This window comes from Procambarus clarkii, chromosome 43, assembly GCF_040958095.1.
Source record: "Procambarus clarkii isolate CNS0578487 chromosome 43, FALCON_Pclarkii_2.0, whole genome shotgun sequence".
Taxonomy (NCBI): Eukaryota; Metazoa; Arthropoda; class Malacostraca; order Decapoda; family Cambaridae; genus Procambarus; species Procambarus clarkii.
In genome coordinates, this window is record NC_091192.1 from 13,541,399 (window position 1) to 13,558,101 (window position 16,703).

Sequence of the window (16,703 nt, forward strand, 5' to 3'; positions counted from 1 at the left end):
TCGTTCAAGGAATCTTAATGCCATAACAACGGTAGTTAGCTCCGCTTGTATTGAAGAAGAATAGCTCTCAATACGGGCTTTTCCTTCATTTCTGCGTTGTAAGGCATTATTCCTAATTACAGTGTATGCTGCACCAGCCCTGCCATTGACAGGGTTAGATGACCCATCAGTGCAGATTTGATCTAAATAATTTCCGGCTTTTTTATAGATTTCCTCCAGATAATTGTGCCTCATTTCTTGAGTTATCATGTTGGACTTTTCCTCTAACATCTAAGAATCATTAGAAATATGTGTAGAATAATAAACCCCACATGGTTTGAGTTAGGAAAGTACTATTTGTCAAATATAGATAGAGTACTGTTCTTGAGAGATTCCCCCATTTTGCACCCACAAGATAACGTATGATTTTAAAGGTTGACAATGTTAATCTTCTTGTTTGAAGAGCTGTTCACTTGAAACAGTTAAGCAAGTCCTAGCTGTGTCTGGGGACAAGTGACAGAATGAACAGCCCAGCGGGTTTTCTTCCTATTGGGGAGTGTTGTACATGATGCTGTACATTCGCTTCATCTTGATTTTGTCACGGTAAAATCTCTAGGAAGAGATTCGGCCTACTCCATTATCGCCTATTCTACTTATTCACGTCTATGTAATCAAGAACTTTAGCCAAGAACAACTACTACTACTACTTCCAGACGTCTAGACAGTACTACCAGTCTCCCCCCCCCCCTTCTGCACGGCCCGTCACCCCACCTCGCATCTTGGTCACTGGGAGGCCACACCCTCCGAAACAAGCAGTTTAAGTGAGCCGGTTCATAGTTAAAGAAGCCATCAGCACCATCTGCCCGGCCGATATTCTGTATAAATAGGGCTACCAGGCTCTCCAAGATTCACATTACTCCTGAGTGCTCTTGCTGAGTAGACCTGTTGACATACCCCGGTGTGGTAACAGCGCTATTCAGTTTGACTCAGTATTCCTGCACCATATTTTCTAGTATTAATGTAATGTAAATTTAATTGTCTGTTTATCTTGCTTACATTGCATTCTGTATAAAGCCAAATTTAATAACATTTTTATTTTGTAATTTGTTTAAAGTAAGATTTCTATTAAAGTATTTTTAAATTTTTGTTCTGTATGTTTTCTCCTACAGTTAACCTCACAGTGAAGACAACTTGCAGTTTAACTTTTTTTTTTACTTTAATTTTTAATTTTGTGACAGGCATTTCATCTGCCTAGAGAAGACTGCAATAACACATATTTTTTACCGTCACAATTTGTTTACAGCTTTTGTGTCTTCCTTTGAGAGGTTTTGTTTTATTGACCAAAGTTTGCCATCCTCATCTCTCTGCAACCTCCTGGCATTTCTAAGTACTTTCATTTCTAAGTACTAAGTAAATTTGTTTCACTCAATTAAATGTCACCCTTAAGAGGCGGTTCTTGTCTCTCATATTTTCCTATTCGCCTAAAATCACTGACATTTTCCTTTAAATTGAGGCCTTCTCCTAAACCTATTATTTTAACTTAGGATTTTCATCTCTTCTGTTTCATCTCTTCTGCTGCTCTGTCCACCCTAGATGATGATTCATTTCTAAACATCCAAAAATTATTATGGACTTCTATCTGCAGTGTTTTGTACTAATTTACTGTTGGTAACCAGTTCTTTCCTAATTGCTTGCCTAACTTCTGCTTCTTGTTGGTCATTTCTGGTTTTGACTTCCAAACACACTTCATTGATCGTATCTTTCGCTTTTACAACTTGCACATTCGTCTCTTTAATTTCCTCTTTGTGCTTTTCTATTTCTTCATTAGCCTCCTCCTATGTGGAGGCCTGACATCTGACAGCTGAGTGGACAGCGCTTCGGATTCGTAGTCTTGAAGTTCCGGGTTCGATCCCCCGGTAGAGGCGGAAACAAATGGGCAGAGTTTCTTTCACCCTGATGCCCCTGTTACCTAGCAGTAAATAGGTACCTGGGAGTTAGACAGCTGCTACGGGCTGTTTCCTGTGTGTGTGTATTCACCTATTTGTGCTTGCGGGGGTTGAGCCCTGCTCTTTCGGCCCGCCTCTCAAAGTCAATCAACTGGTACTAACTACTATTTTTTTTCTACACACACACACACTCACACACCACACACACCACACACACACACACCACACACACACCACACACACACCACACACACACCACACACACACCACACACACACCACACACACACCACACACACACCACACACACACACACACACACACACACACACACACACACACACACACACACACACACACACACACACACACACACACACACACACACACACACACACACACACACACACACACACCACACACACACACACACCACACACACACACACACCACACACACACACACACCACACACACACACACACACCACACACACACACACACACCACACACACACACACACACCACACACACACACACACACCACACACACACACACACCACACACACACACACACACACACACACACACACACACACAGGAAGCAGCCCCTAGCAGCTGTCTAACTCCCAGGTACCTATTTACTGCTAGGTAACGGGCATCTGGGTTAAGGAAACTCTGCCCATCTGTCTCCGCCGGGTGCGGGGATTGAACCCCGGTCCCTAGGTCCACGAGTCTAGAGCGCTGTTCACTCGGCCACCCTGTGTGTGAGTGTACTCACCTATATGTACTCACCTATATGTGCTTGCAGGATCGAGCATTGACTCTTGGATCCCGCCTTTCTAGCTATCGGTTGTTTACAGCAATGACTCCTGTCCCATTTCCCTATCATACCTAGTTTTAAAAGTATGAATAGTATTTGCTTCCACAACCTGTTCCCCAAGTGCATTCCATTTTTCTACTACTCTCACGCTAAAAGAAAACTTCCTAACATCTCTGTGACTCATCTGAGTTTCCAGTTTCCACCCATGTCCCCTCGTTCTGTTATTATTACGTGTGAACATTTCATCTATTTCCACTTTGTCAATTCCCCTGAGTATTTTATATGTCCCTATCATATCTCCTCTCTCCCTTCTTTTCTATAGTGTCGTTAGGTTCAGTTCCTTCAGCCGCTCTTCATATCCCATCCCTCGTAACTCTGGGACAAGCCTCGTCGCAAACCTCTGAACCTTCTCCAGTTTCTTTGTGTTTCTTCAGGTGGGGGCTCCATGATGGCGCGGCATACTCTAAGACAGGTCTCACGTAGGCAGTGTAAAGTGCCCTAAAAGCTTCCTCATTTAGGTTTCTGAATGAAGTTCTAATTTTCGCCAGTATAGAGTACGCTGCTGTCGTTATCCTATTTATATGTGCCTCAGGAGTTAGATTAGGTGTCACATCCACTCCCAGGTCTCTTTCTCGAATCGTTACAGGTAGGCTGTTCCCCTTCATTGTGTACTGTCCCTTTGGTCTCCTGTCACCTGATCCCATTTCCATAACTTTACATTTACTGGTGTTAAACTCCAGTAGCCATTTCCCTGACCATCTCTGCAGCCTGTTTAAGTCCTCTTGGAGGATCCTACAATCCTCGTCTGTCACAACTCTTCTCATTAATTTTGCGTCATCTGCAAACATTGACATGTATGATTCCACTCCTGTAAACATATCATTTACGTAAATTAGAAAGAGGATTGGTCCCAGCACCGATCCTTGAGGTACTCCACTTGTTACTGTTCGCCAGTCCGACTTTTCGCCCCTTACCATTACCCTCTGGCTCCTTCCTGTTAGGTAGTTCTTCACCCATACTAGGGCCTTTCCGCTTACTCCTGCCTGCCTCTCAAGTTTGTATAGCAGTCTCATGTGCGGTACCGTATCAAAGGCCTTTTGGCAGTCAAGAAATATGCAGTCTGCCCAGCCTTCTCTGTCCTGCCTTATCCTTGTTACTTTATCATAGAATTCTAAAAGGTTTGTTAGGCATGATTTCCCTGTCCAGAACCCATGTTGGTGCTTGTTTACAAACCCAATGCTCTCCAGGTGCTCAACAAGTCTTAGCCTAATTATTCTTTCAAGTATTTTGCAGGGGATGCTTGTCAGTGATACGGGTCTGTAGTTAAGTGCCTCCTCCCTATCACCTTTTTTGAAAATCGGTACGACATTTGCCTCCTTCCAGCAACTGGGCAATTCTCCCGACATAAGTGACTCATTAAAGATCATTGCCAGAGGCACGCTGAGAGCCTGCGCTGCCTCTTTAAGTATCCACGGTGATACTTTGTCTGGTCCAACAGCTTTATTTGCATCCAGTGTTGTCAACTGTTTCATTACATCCTCTGCTGTCACCTCTATATCTGATAGTCTTTCATCTTGGGTAATCTCTTCTAACAATGGGAGCTGCTCAGGCTCGGTTGTGAACACTCCATGGAATTTTGCATTCAGTACCTCGCAGATTTCCTTGTCGCTTTCTGTATATGCCCCTTCTGTTTTCCTCAGTCATGTCACTTGGTCATTTACCGACATCTTCCTTCTTATATGGCTATGTAGTAATTTTGGTTGCTTTTTCGCTTTGACTGCAATATCATTCTCATAATTTCTTTCCGACACTCGTCTTATGTTAATGTAATCATTCCTAGCTCTGTTACATCTAATCCTGTTGTCCTCTGTCCTTTGTCTTCTGTACTTCCTCCACTCCCTCCTGCTTCTCACCTTTGCTTCCTGACACTGTCTATTAAACCATGGGTTATTATATTCCCTCCTGCTTTTTTCCTTTATTGTTGGAATAAATCTATCTTCAGCCTCCTTGCATTTCAATATGACTTGGTTCATCATACCTTGCACTGTTTTTCCTCTAAGTTCTTCCTCCCACTGCACTTCTCCCAGGTAGTCCCTTATCCTTCTGTAGTCCCCTTTTCTGTAATCAAGTCTCCTTTCCCGGACCTCTTGTCCTTTGGTCACAATTTTAAACTCCATCATGTAGTCAAAGACTAGGACACAATGGTCACTAGCTCCTAGTGGTATTTCATGTTCCAACTGCTCGATGTCTTCTACATTCTGAGTGATGATGAGATCTAATAGGCTGGGCGTATCCCCTCCTCTTTCCCTAGTATCTTCTTTCACATGCTGTGTTAGGAAATTCCTGTCAATAACGTCTACCAGCTTCGCTCCCCAGGTCTCCTCCCCGCCATGGGGATTCCTCGTTTCCCAATCTATCTCTCCGTGATTTAGGTCCCCCATGACCAGCAGCTTCGCTCTCATTCTATGCGCTAAAGTTGCTGCCCTCTGCAGTTCATCCATACATGTCTTGTTGCTGTCCTCGTACTCCTGCCTGGGCCTTCTACTGTTTGGTGGGGGATTGTAGAGTATCAAGATTACAATCTTCTTCCCATCCACTGTCAGAGTTCCATGTATGAAGCTTGTGCTTTCATTGGTACCCGGATTTTCCAGCTCATCAAACTTCCATTTCCGCTTTATTAGTAGTGCCACTCCTCCTCCCTGTCTCTGTGTCCTTTCTTTTCTTATCACCTGGAACCCTCTGGAAAGATTGCATCCGAGATCATGTCATTTATTTTAGTTTCCACTATTGCCACTATGTCTGGGTCTGCCTCACTAACTCTTTCTTTTATCTCTTCTGCTTTATTGGCTACCCCATCAGCATTGGTGTACCAAACCTTGAGACTCTTCTTGGAAATTCGGGTGTCAGAGTTCCCCCTTTCACCAGGGGTCTGGGGGGAACTGGGGGGTGTCTGGGGGGCAAGTGGGGGCTGTGGGGGTGAGTGGGGGGATGCTAGGGGGGTGCCTGGGAGTGCCTGGTAGGCGAATGGGGTCTGGGCATCTAGGGGGGTAGGAAGGGCATAATGGGTCTGAAAGTTAGGGGTCTGAATAGCATAGGGGGGTTGAGAAATAGTGAGACTGAGAGTCAGATAGAGGTTGAGAGGTTGGGGGGGAGAGGGATACTGAGGGCGGAGAGCTGAGATGAGAATGGAGCATGGGTGCTGGGAGTGGAAGAGAGGGTATATTAGTTAGGGGGGAATCGGGGGTAGGTGGGGGTTTTGGGGTAGAAGAGGGGAAGAGGGAGATGGGGGGAAGGTGTTAGGGGGTCACAAGGTGAGGGGTTAAATGTGGGCTGGAGGTGCATAGGAGGGGTGAGGGTTGGGTGGGGTTTGGGGGTGAGTGGAAGAGGGGTGCAGTGGAAGCTGGGATGGAGTAGATGGAATTGAAGTCAATGGGGTAGAAGGGGCAGGGGAGTAGGAAGGGGTATTTGGGGAGGGGGGATGGGAAGGTGGGTTTGGGGAGGGCATGGCTTGACCCACTGGGGTCGCTGACAAGTGTGATGTAGCAGGGGCAGGGGAATCGTTGGGGAGGTGCAAATGTGGAAGGGACAGGGGGGTTTTGGGAGGCTGAGGCAGGGGGGAGGTATAGGAGGGCTGAGTTGGGGAGGATGCGACCTGGGAGGTGACCTGGGAGGTGACCTGGGAGGTGGCCTGGGAGGTGACCTGGGATGTGACCTGGGAGGTGGGACTACCTGAGAGGCTGTGTGTGTACTCACCTAATTGTGCTTGCGGGGGTTGAGCTCTGGCTCTTTGGTCCCGCCTCTCAACCGTCAATCAACTGGTGTACAGATTCCTGAGCCTATTGGGCTCTATCATATCTACATTTGAAACTGTGTATGGAGTCAGCCTCCACCACATCACTTCCTAATGCATTCCAGTTACTAACTACTCTGAAAAAGTTCTTTCTAACGTCTCTGTGGCTCATTTGGGTACTCAGCTTCCACCTGTGTCCCCTTGTTCGCGTCCCACCAGTGCTGAATAGTTCATCCTTGTTTACCCGGTCGATTCCCCTGAGGATTTTGTAGGTTGTGATCATGTCCCCCCTTACTCTTCTGTCTTCCAGTGTCGTGAGGTGCATTTCCCGCAGCCTTTCCTCATAACTCATGCCTCTTAGTTCTGGGACTAGTCTAGTAGCATACCTTTGGACTTTTTCCAGCTTCGTCTTGTGCTTGACAAGGTACGGGCTCCATGCTGGGGCCGCATACTCCAGGATTGGTCTTACATATGTGGTGTACAAGATTCTGAATGATTCCTTACACAGGTTCCTGAACGCCGTTCTGATGTTAGCCAGCCTCGCATATGCCGCAGACGTTATTCTCTTTATGTGCTCTTCAGGAGACAGGTTTGGTGTGATATCAACTCCTAGATCTTTCTCTCTGTCTGTTTCATTAAGTACTTCATCTCCTATTCTGTATCCTGTGCCTGGCCTCCTGTTTCCACTGCCTAGTTTCATTACTTTGCATTTACTCGGGTTGAACTTCAACAGCCATTTGTTGGACCATTCACTCAGTCTATCCAGGTCATCTTGTAGCCTCCTACTATCATCCTCTGTTTCAATCCTCCTCATAATTTTTGCATCGTCGGCAAACATTGAGAGGAACGAATCTATACCCTCTGGGAGATCATTTACATATACCAGAAACAGTATAGGTCCAAGGACTGACCCCTGCGGGACTCCACTTGTGACGTCTCGCCAATCTGAGGCCTCACCCCTCACACAGACTCGTTGTCTCCTGTTGCTTAGGTATTCCTCTATCCACCGGAGTACCTTCCCTCTCACTCCAGCCTGCATCTCCAACTTTCGCACTAGCCTCTTGTGTGGTACTGTATCAAAGGCTTTCTGACAATCCAAAAATATGCAGTCTGCCCACCCTTCTCTTTCTTGCCTTATTTTTGTTGCCTGGTCGTAGAATTCAAGTAACCCTGTGAGGCAGGACCTGCCATCCCTGAACCCATGTTGATGCTGTGTTACAAAGTTCCTTCGCTCCAGATGCTCCACTAGTTTTTTTCGCACAATCTTCTCCATCAGCTTGCATGGTATGCAGGTTAGGGACACTGGCCTGTAGTTCAGTGCCTCCTGTCTATCCCCTTTCTTGTATATCGGGACTACGTTAGCTGCTTTCCAAATATCTGGCAGTTCCCCTGTTGCCAGTGATTTGTTATACACTATGGAGAGTGGTAGGCTCAGTTCTCTTGCTCCTTCCTTTAGAACCCAAGGGGAGATTCCATCTGGGCCTATAGCCTTCGTCACGTCCAACTCTAGTAAACACTTCCTTACTTCCCCACTGGTAATCTCAAACTCTTCCAGTGGTTCCTGGTTAGCTATTCCCTCACTTACCTCTGGAATTTCTCCTTGTTCTAAGGTGAAGACCTCCTGGAGTTTCTTATTCAATTCCTCACACACTTCCTTGTCATTTGTAGTGAATCCTTCCGCCCCTATCCTTAATCTCATAACCTGTTCCTTTACTGTTGTTTTTCTCCTAATGTGGCTATGCAACAATTTAGGCCGAGTCTTTGCCTTGCTTGCGATGTCATTTTCGTATTGTCTTTCTGCCTCTCTTCTCATCCTGACATATTCATTCCTGGCATTCTGGTATCTTTCTCTGCTCTCCAGTGTCCTGTTATTCCTATAGTTTCTCCATGCCCTTTTACTTTGCTGCTTAGGTAGCCTACATCTTTGATTAAACCATGGGTTTCTCATCTTCATTTCTCTGTTTTCCTTTTGGACTGGGACAAACTTGTTTGCTGCGTCCTTACACTTCTGCGTGATGTAATCCATCATATCTTGGGCCGTCTTTCCCCTGAGCTCTGTTTCCCATGCTATATCTGTTAGGAATTTTCTTATCCCCTCATAGTTTCCCTTTCGGTATGCTAACCTTTTGGTTTCGGTATCCCTCCTCGAGTTCAATAACCCTTCTTCAATCAAGTACTCAAACACCAGTACACTGTGGTCGCTCATTCCTACTGGGTCCTCAAAACCGATTTCTCTTATGTCGGAGTCGTTCAGAGTGAAGACTAGGTCGAGTCTCGCTGGTTCGTCATTGCCTCTCATCCTTGTGGGTTCTCCGACATGCTGGGTTAAAAAGTTGCTTGTCACTACCTCCAATAGTTTGGCTCTCCACGTATCCTCGCCTCCATGCGGTTCCTTGTTCTCCCAGTCAATCTTTCCGTGATTGAAGTCGCCCATGATGAGCAGGTGGGATCTATTTCTACAGGCAGCAGAGGCTGCCCTCTCAATTATAGTGTTAACTGCCTTGTTGTTGTTTTCATACTCTTGACTGGGTCTCCTGTCATTTGGTGGAGGGTTGTATATTACTGCTACTACTATTCTTGGTCCTCCCATTGTTATGGTGCCTGCTATGTAGTCTCTGAACTCCTCACAGCCCGGGATGGCCATCTCCTTAAAACTCCATTCCCTTCTCATGAGTAGGGCCACTCCGCCTCCTCCTCTACCTTCCCTCTCTTTCCTTATTACTCTATACTCCTGGGGAAACACGGCATTCGTTATGATTCCAGAGAGTTTTGTTTCAGTGAGTCCGATTACATCTGGGTTAACTTCTTGTGCTCTTTCCCTTAGTTCACTTGTCTTGCTTGTGATCCCATCTATGTTCGAGTACATCACCCTGAAACTGACTCCCTTCTGCTTCTTTTCTGGGGGGGACCTTTGGGATCTGGGGTGAGTGGGAGCTGGGGGGACCTGGCACGGGGGGATTGGTGGAGGAGGGAGGGCTTGGGGTGGTGGGGGAGAGGGGGAGGGTACAGGGGGTGGATAAGAGGGGGGAGGGTACAGGGGGTGGATAAGAGGGGAAGGGTACAGGGGGTGGATAAGAGGGGGAGGGTACAGGGGGTGGATAAGAGGGGGAGGGTACAGGGGGTGGGTAAGAGAGGGAGGGTTGGGGAAGCATGGGGGGAGGAGAGGCTGTGGGGGATAGGAGAGATGGGGGGGCTTTGGGGGAGAGAAAAGGGTGGAGGGCTTGGGGGGCGTGGGGGAAAAGGGAGGGCTGAGGTGGGTGAGGAAGAGGGGAGGGTTTAGGGGAGTGGGGGAGAGGGGAAGACTTAGGTGGGGTGGGGGAGAGTGGGGGGCTTAGGGGGGAGGGGGAGAAGGGAGGGCATGGGGGTGGGAGAGACGGGAAGGCATGTGGGAGAAGGGAGGGCATGGGGGATGGGGGGGAAGGGAGGTCCTGGGGAGAGGGGTGAGGGGAAGAAGGGGGGTGAGTGGGGGGAGGGGGGTGGGTGGGGGGAGGGTGCCCTAGGTGGGTACTTAGTGGGGGGCTGACAGGGGATGGGGCAGGTTGGGTGTCTGTTGGGTAGAATTTGGGGGTGGTGCCCCAATCCCTGTGGCTGTTGCACTGTTTGAGGAGGGTTCTCCACTTCCCTCTGGGATTGTAGGGTTCTGGGTTGTGGTACTCTGATTTCCTTCTCTCTCCCTGCGCTCCTTCCTCGCGTCTGCTGTCCGTATTCTCTCTTCCCTTGTCATATCCCTCTGCAGGAATATTTTCTTGAACTTCTCTACACCTTTTAGACAACACTTCCTTGCTAGCAGTTCCTCTTTCGCGATTTCGCTCATGAAAACCACCTTTATCATTTGGTCTCTGTCCTTGTTGTACTTTCCAAGCCTGAAAACCTTTTCAACATTTCGCGCAGCTCCCTCCATCCTTACCTCTTTAAGGATCTCTTTAATCATGTTTTTGTCCTTGTCTCTCCGCTCCTTTGGTCTGGTCCCTGTTTGTTCTTCAATGCCTGCTACTACTACTGCTCTATTTCTCTCTATCAGCCGGCTAGTACATCTAGCTGCTTCCTGAGAGGAAGCCACTTCCATGGCAACTTCCTTAACCGCAGACCTAGCTTCAGGGCTCTCTTTAAGCATTTCAGCAAATGCGATCTGGGTTGTGGTGGTCCCCTCCAGAGTAGCATTCCCATCTCCCTGGGGTACGGTTTGTGCCTGGTATTGTGGAAGAGTCTCCTTTAGGTATCTTATCTCCTCCTTTGCTGCCCTTAAATCATCTTGCAGGTTGGCTACTGTCTCCCTCATTACCCTCAGTCCTTCACTGAATTCATTCTGCATTTGCTGGAGTACTTCCTTCATCCAGGCTTCCTGTTCCATCCCATCCTCTGTGTTTGTTCCAGTTGTGAATGTCCTGCGTTTGGCAGTCAGAGTTCGTCTCCCCTCCATGATTTACCTATGAGTGTGAGAGAGAGAGAGAGAGAGAGAGAGTGAGAGTGTGTGTGTGTGTGTGTGTGTGTGTGTGTGTGTGGAAAAAAAAATAGGTAGTAACAGTTGAGAGGCGGGCCGAAAGAGCAGAGGTCAACCCTTGCAAGCACGACTAGGTGAATACACACAGCCAGCATCATCCTGACGAGAGAGAGAAAGCTTAACTTAGCTGCCAAACAAACAATCATCCTATCATACTCCTCACTATCATCATACTCCTCCTATCATTCCTCACATTCCCATTTCTAACATTTTCCCTTTCACCTATGCCTCCTCTCTATCTTCTTTACTAAAAGAAAGGGTGGACCAAGCTGGGGTAATAGTGAGCAAAGGAGGGCCTGGGGGTGCGGATTGACGGGTCAGAGGAGTGGGGTAATGGTTCACATGTGGAGGCCGGGAGGAATATATGGACCAGAGCAGCATAATGCTATGTAAATGACCAGCCGAGTGAACCTTGCCACTGTCTACTAGTCCAACATTGTCTCGAGGAGACCATTAACCCTCCTCCCCCCGTGGCCCACCACCCACGTGTTTAACCCCAATGGATGATCCCCTGGTGGGCCCCTCCCTGAGTATCTGACCCCTTTTGGGGCACCCCAGGGGTGTTCAGCCCCTCACCGGCCAGAACTTGGGCACACCATCCCCCTACAACCTTACCAGTACACATCCCTACACCCTGATATAATCATCACCAATCATACAAAATCCAGGAGAGGCAAAAAGAGCAAAAGGTCATCAGTGAAATAGAGAGAAATCCGAAATATTTTTTCTTCTATGCAAAATCAAGATACCATATCTGAATACCACATCTAGTATCGGGCCCCTGCGAAACGGAGATGGAACTTTCACTGATGATAATAAAGAAAAAGTAGAGAGTTACTGAGGAAGCAGTACGACTCTGTTTTCAGCGAGCCACCAAACACAATAAAAATTGATAATCCAAATGAATTTTTCATGGATATGATACCAACATCAAATCACATATCAGATGTCACCCTATCCCGACTGGATTTTGAAGAAGCCATAGACAGTATGCCTATGCAATGCACCAGGCCCTGATTCTTGAAATTCTATATTCATCAAGAACTAAAAAAAACACTATTGCAGGCCCTTCACATTCTTTGGAGATAAAGCCTAGATACTGGCGTTATCCCTGACATACTAAAAACAGCAGAGATAGCACCACCCCATACAGGAGGAAATAAAGCAGAGGCGAAAAATTTTAGACTGATAGCACTAACATCACACACAAAAATCTTTTGAGTGCTAAGAAGTAAGATCACAAAAGTCATGGAATCACAGCATCTGCATAACCATGGACAACATGGTTTCAGAACAGGGCGCTCTTGCCTGTCACAGTTGCTGGACCACTATGGCATGGCACTAGATGCTATGGAAGACAAACAAAACGCTGATGTAATTTACACAGGTTTTGCGAAAGCTTTTGACAAACGTGACCATGGTGTTATTGCATACAAATTGCGTTCAAAAGGAATTACCGGAAAAATAGGCAGATGGATCTACAATTTCCTGGCAAACAGAACACAGTGTGTAATAGTCAAAAAAATAAAATCCGGTTCATCAACCGTGAAGAGCTCAGTCCCCCAGGGTACTGTGCTTGCTCCAGTACTTTTTCTCAATCTCATATCGGACATAGACAAGGACACAATCTATAGTACTGTATCATCCTTTGCAGATGACACTAGGATTTTCATGAGAGTAGACAGCACAGAGAGCACGGCAAACCTCCAATCAGATCTTTCTATGGACTACAGAAAATAATATGGTATTTAATAAAGATAAGTTCCAGCTCTTGCGCTACGGAAAAAATGAAAATATAAAAGAAACCACGTTCAAAACAGTCAAATCATAACAGAACGTAAAAGATATGTAAAGGATTTGGGTGTAACGCTAGTGCTCTCTAGAGTGGAATATTACTTGACAATGACAGCCCCTTTCCAAGCTGGAAAGTGTGCAGAGATCCTTTACTGCTAGAATCCACTTAGTAAAACATCTAAACTATTGGGACCGACTGAAATGCCTAAATCTGTATTCTCTTGAGCGCAGGCAGGAGAGATACATAATAATTTACACGTGGAAAATAGTAGAGGGGCTGGTCCCAAACCTGCTCACATAAATGAGACCAGTAGGCATGGCAGGATGTGCAGAATACCCCCGTTGAAGAGCAGAGGTGCAACAGGTACTCTGAGAGAGAACTATCAACATCAGAGGCCCGAGACTGTTCAACACGCTTCCACTACACATAAGGGACATAACTGGCCGACTCCTCAGTGTTAAAGAGAGAACTGGATTAGCACCTCCAAATGATACCTGATCAACCAGGCTGTGACTCATACGTCAGGCTGTGAGCAGCGCCGTCCAAAAGTCTGGTTGACCAGTCCAGCAACTAGGAGGCCTTGTCGACGACCGGGCCGTGGGGACGCTAAGCCCCGAAAAGACCTCAAGGTAACCCCCCCCCCTCCTTGCAGACACCTTAATTAACCCCTCCTCTCTCTCTACTGCAGCTTAAATCCTCCCTACCCCCCACCCCCTCCATCCCTCCCTCCCTCCCTCCCTACCGACTCATACATGTTCATCACGAGATCATCAGAGCATACAAAAAAAAAACTCGTACACACTCCAAACCACTTTCCATCACTTCAGAATCCAGTAGACCAGGTCGAGCCCATACCACTGCCAGCCACTCCAGCGTAACCTATCCGTGGCTGACTCGGTCCTGCAAGACTATCCGTTTCAGATTATCTGTTCCAGACTATCTGATCCAAACTATTTGTTCCAGACTATCTGTTTCAGACTATCTGTTCCATTAATATCTACACCTGCACTACTTACACCTTTCTTCAGACTCCCTTGCCCCGCTTATAGTGGCTTGTACCGCTTATAGTGGCTTGTCCCCGCTTGTGGTGGCTTGTCCCGCTTGTGGTGGCTTGTCCCGCTTGTGGTGGCTTGTCTCGCTTGTGGTGGCTTGTCCCGCTTGTGGTGGCTTGTCCCGCTTGTGGTGGCTTGTCTCGCGTGTGGTGGCTTGTCCCGCTTGTGGTGGCTTGTCCCGCTTGTGGTGGCTTGCCCCGCTTATGGTGGCTTGTCTCGCTTGTGGTGGCTTGTCCCGCTTGTGGTGGCTTGTTACGCTTATGGTGGCTTGTCTCGCTTGTGGTGGCTTGTCCCGCTTGTGGTGGCTTGCCCCGCTTATGGTGGCTTGTCCCGCTTATGGTGGCTTGCCCCGCTTATGGTGGCTTGTCCCGCTTATGGTGGCTTGTCCCGCTTATGGTAGCTTGCCCCGCTTATGGTGGCTTGCCCCGCTTGTGGTGGCTTGTCCCGCTTGTGGTGGCTTGTCCCGCTTATGGTGGCTTGTCCCGCTTATGGTGGCTTGCCCCGTTTATGGTGGCTTGCCCCGCTTGTGGTGGCTTGCCCCGCTTATGGTGGCTTGTCCCGCTTATGGTGGCTTGTCCCGCTTATGGTAGCTTGCCCCGCTTATGGTGGCTTGTCCCGCTTATGGTAGCTTGCCCCGCTTATGGTGGCTTGCCCCGTTTATGGTGGCTTGCCCCGTTTATGGTGGCTTGTCCCCGCTTATGGTGGCTTGTGTCGCTTATGGTGGCTTGTCCCGCATGTGGTGGCTTGTCCCGCTTATGGTGGCTTGTCCCGCATGTGGTGGCTTGTCCCGCATGTGGTGGCTTGTCCCGCTTGTGGTGGCTTGTCCCGCTTGTGGTGGCTTGTCCCGCTTATGGTGGCTTGCCCCGCTTATGGTGGCTTGCCCCCGCTTATGGTGGCTTGCCCCCGCTTATGGTGGCTTGTCCCGCTTATGGTGGCTTGCCCCGCTTATGGTGGCTTGTCCCGCTTATGGTGGCTTGTCTCGCTTGTGGTGGCTTGCCCCGCTTATGGTGGCTTGCCCCGCTTATGGTGGCTTGCCCCGCTTATGGTGGCTTGCCCCGCTTATGGTGGCTTGTCCCGCTTATGGTAGCTTGCCCCGCTTATGGTGGCTTGTCCCGCTTATGGTAGCTTGTCCCGCTTATGGTGGCTTGCCCCGCTTATGGTGGCTTGCCCCGCTTATGGTGGCTTGCCCCGCTTATCGTGGCTTGCCCCGCTTATGGTGGCATGCCCCGCTTATGGTGGCATGCCCCGCTTATGGTGGCTTGCCCCGTTTATGGTGGCTTGCCCCGCTTATGGTGGCTTGTCCCGCTTATGGTGGCTTGTCCCGCTTATGGTGGCTTGTCCCCGCTTATGGTGGCTTGTCCCGCTTATGGTGGCTTGTTCCGCTTATGGTGGTTTGCCCCGCTTATGGTGGCTTGCCCCGCTTATGGTGGCTTGCCCCGCTTATGGTGGCATGCCCCGCTTATGGTGGCTTGCCCCGTTTATGGTGGCTTACCCCGCTTATGGTGGCTTGCCCCCGCTTATCGTGGCTTGTCCCGCTTATGGTGGCTTGCCCCGCTTATGGTGGTTTGCCCCTCTTATGGTGGTTTGCCCCGTTTATGGTGGCTTACCCCGCTTATGGTGGCTTGCCCCCGCTTATCGTGGCTTGTCCCGTTTATGGTGGCTTGCCCCGCTTATGGTGGTTTGCCCCTCTTATGGTGGCTTGCCCCGCTTATGGTGACTTGCCCCGCTTATGGTGGCTTGCCCCGCTTATGGTGGCTTGTCCCGCTTATGGTGGCTTGTCCCCGCCTATGGTGGCTTGCCCCGCTTATGGTGGCTTGCCCCGCTTATGGTGGCTTGCCCCGCTTATGGTGGCTTGCCCCGCTTATGGTGGCTTGCCCCGCTTATGGTGGCTTGCCCCGCTTATGGTGGCTTGTCCCGCTTATGGTAGCTTGCCCCGCTTATGGTGGCTTGTCCCGCTTATGGTGGCTTGTCCCGCTTATGGTAGCTTGCCCCGCTTATGGTGGCTTGCCCCGCTTATGGTGGCTTGCCCCGCTTATGGTGGCTTGCCCCGCTTATGGTGGCTTGCCCCGCTTATGGTGGCTTGCCTCGCTTATGGTGGCTTGTCCCCGCTTATGGTGGCTTGTCCCGCTTATGGTGGCTTGTCCCGCTTATGGTGGCTTGTCCCCGCTTATGGTGGCTTGTCCCGCTTATGGTGGCTTGTCCCGCTTATGGTGGCTTGTCCCCGCTTATGGTGGCTTGTCCCGCTTATGGTGGCTTGTCCCGCTTATGGTGGTTTGCCCCGCTTATGGTGGCTTGCCCCGCTTATGGTGGCATGCCCCGCTTATGGTGGCTTGCTCCGTTTATGGTGGCTTACCCCGCTTATGGTGGCTTGCCCCCGCTTATCGTGGCTTGTCCCGCTTATGGTGGCTTGCCCCGCTTATGGTGGTTTGCCCCTCTTATGGTGGCTTGCCCCGTTTATGGTGGCTTACCCCACTTATGGTGGCTTGCCCCCACTTATCGTGGCTTGTCCCGTTTATGGTGGTTTGCCCCGCTTATGGTGGCTTGCCCCGCTTATGGTGGCTTGCCCCGCTTATGGTGGCTTGCCCCGCTTATGGTGGCTTGCCCCGCTTATGGTGGCTTGCCCCGCTTATGGTGGCTTGCCCCGCTTATGGTGGCTTGTCCCGCTTATGGTGGCTTGTCCCCGCTTATGGTGGCTTGCCCCGCTTATGGTGGCTTGCCCCGCTTATGGTGGCTTGTCCCCGCTTATGGTGGCTTGTCCCCGCTTATGGTGGCTTGTCCCCGCTTATGGTGGCTTGTCCCCGCTTATGGTGGCTTGCCC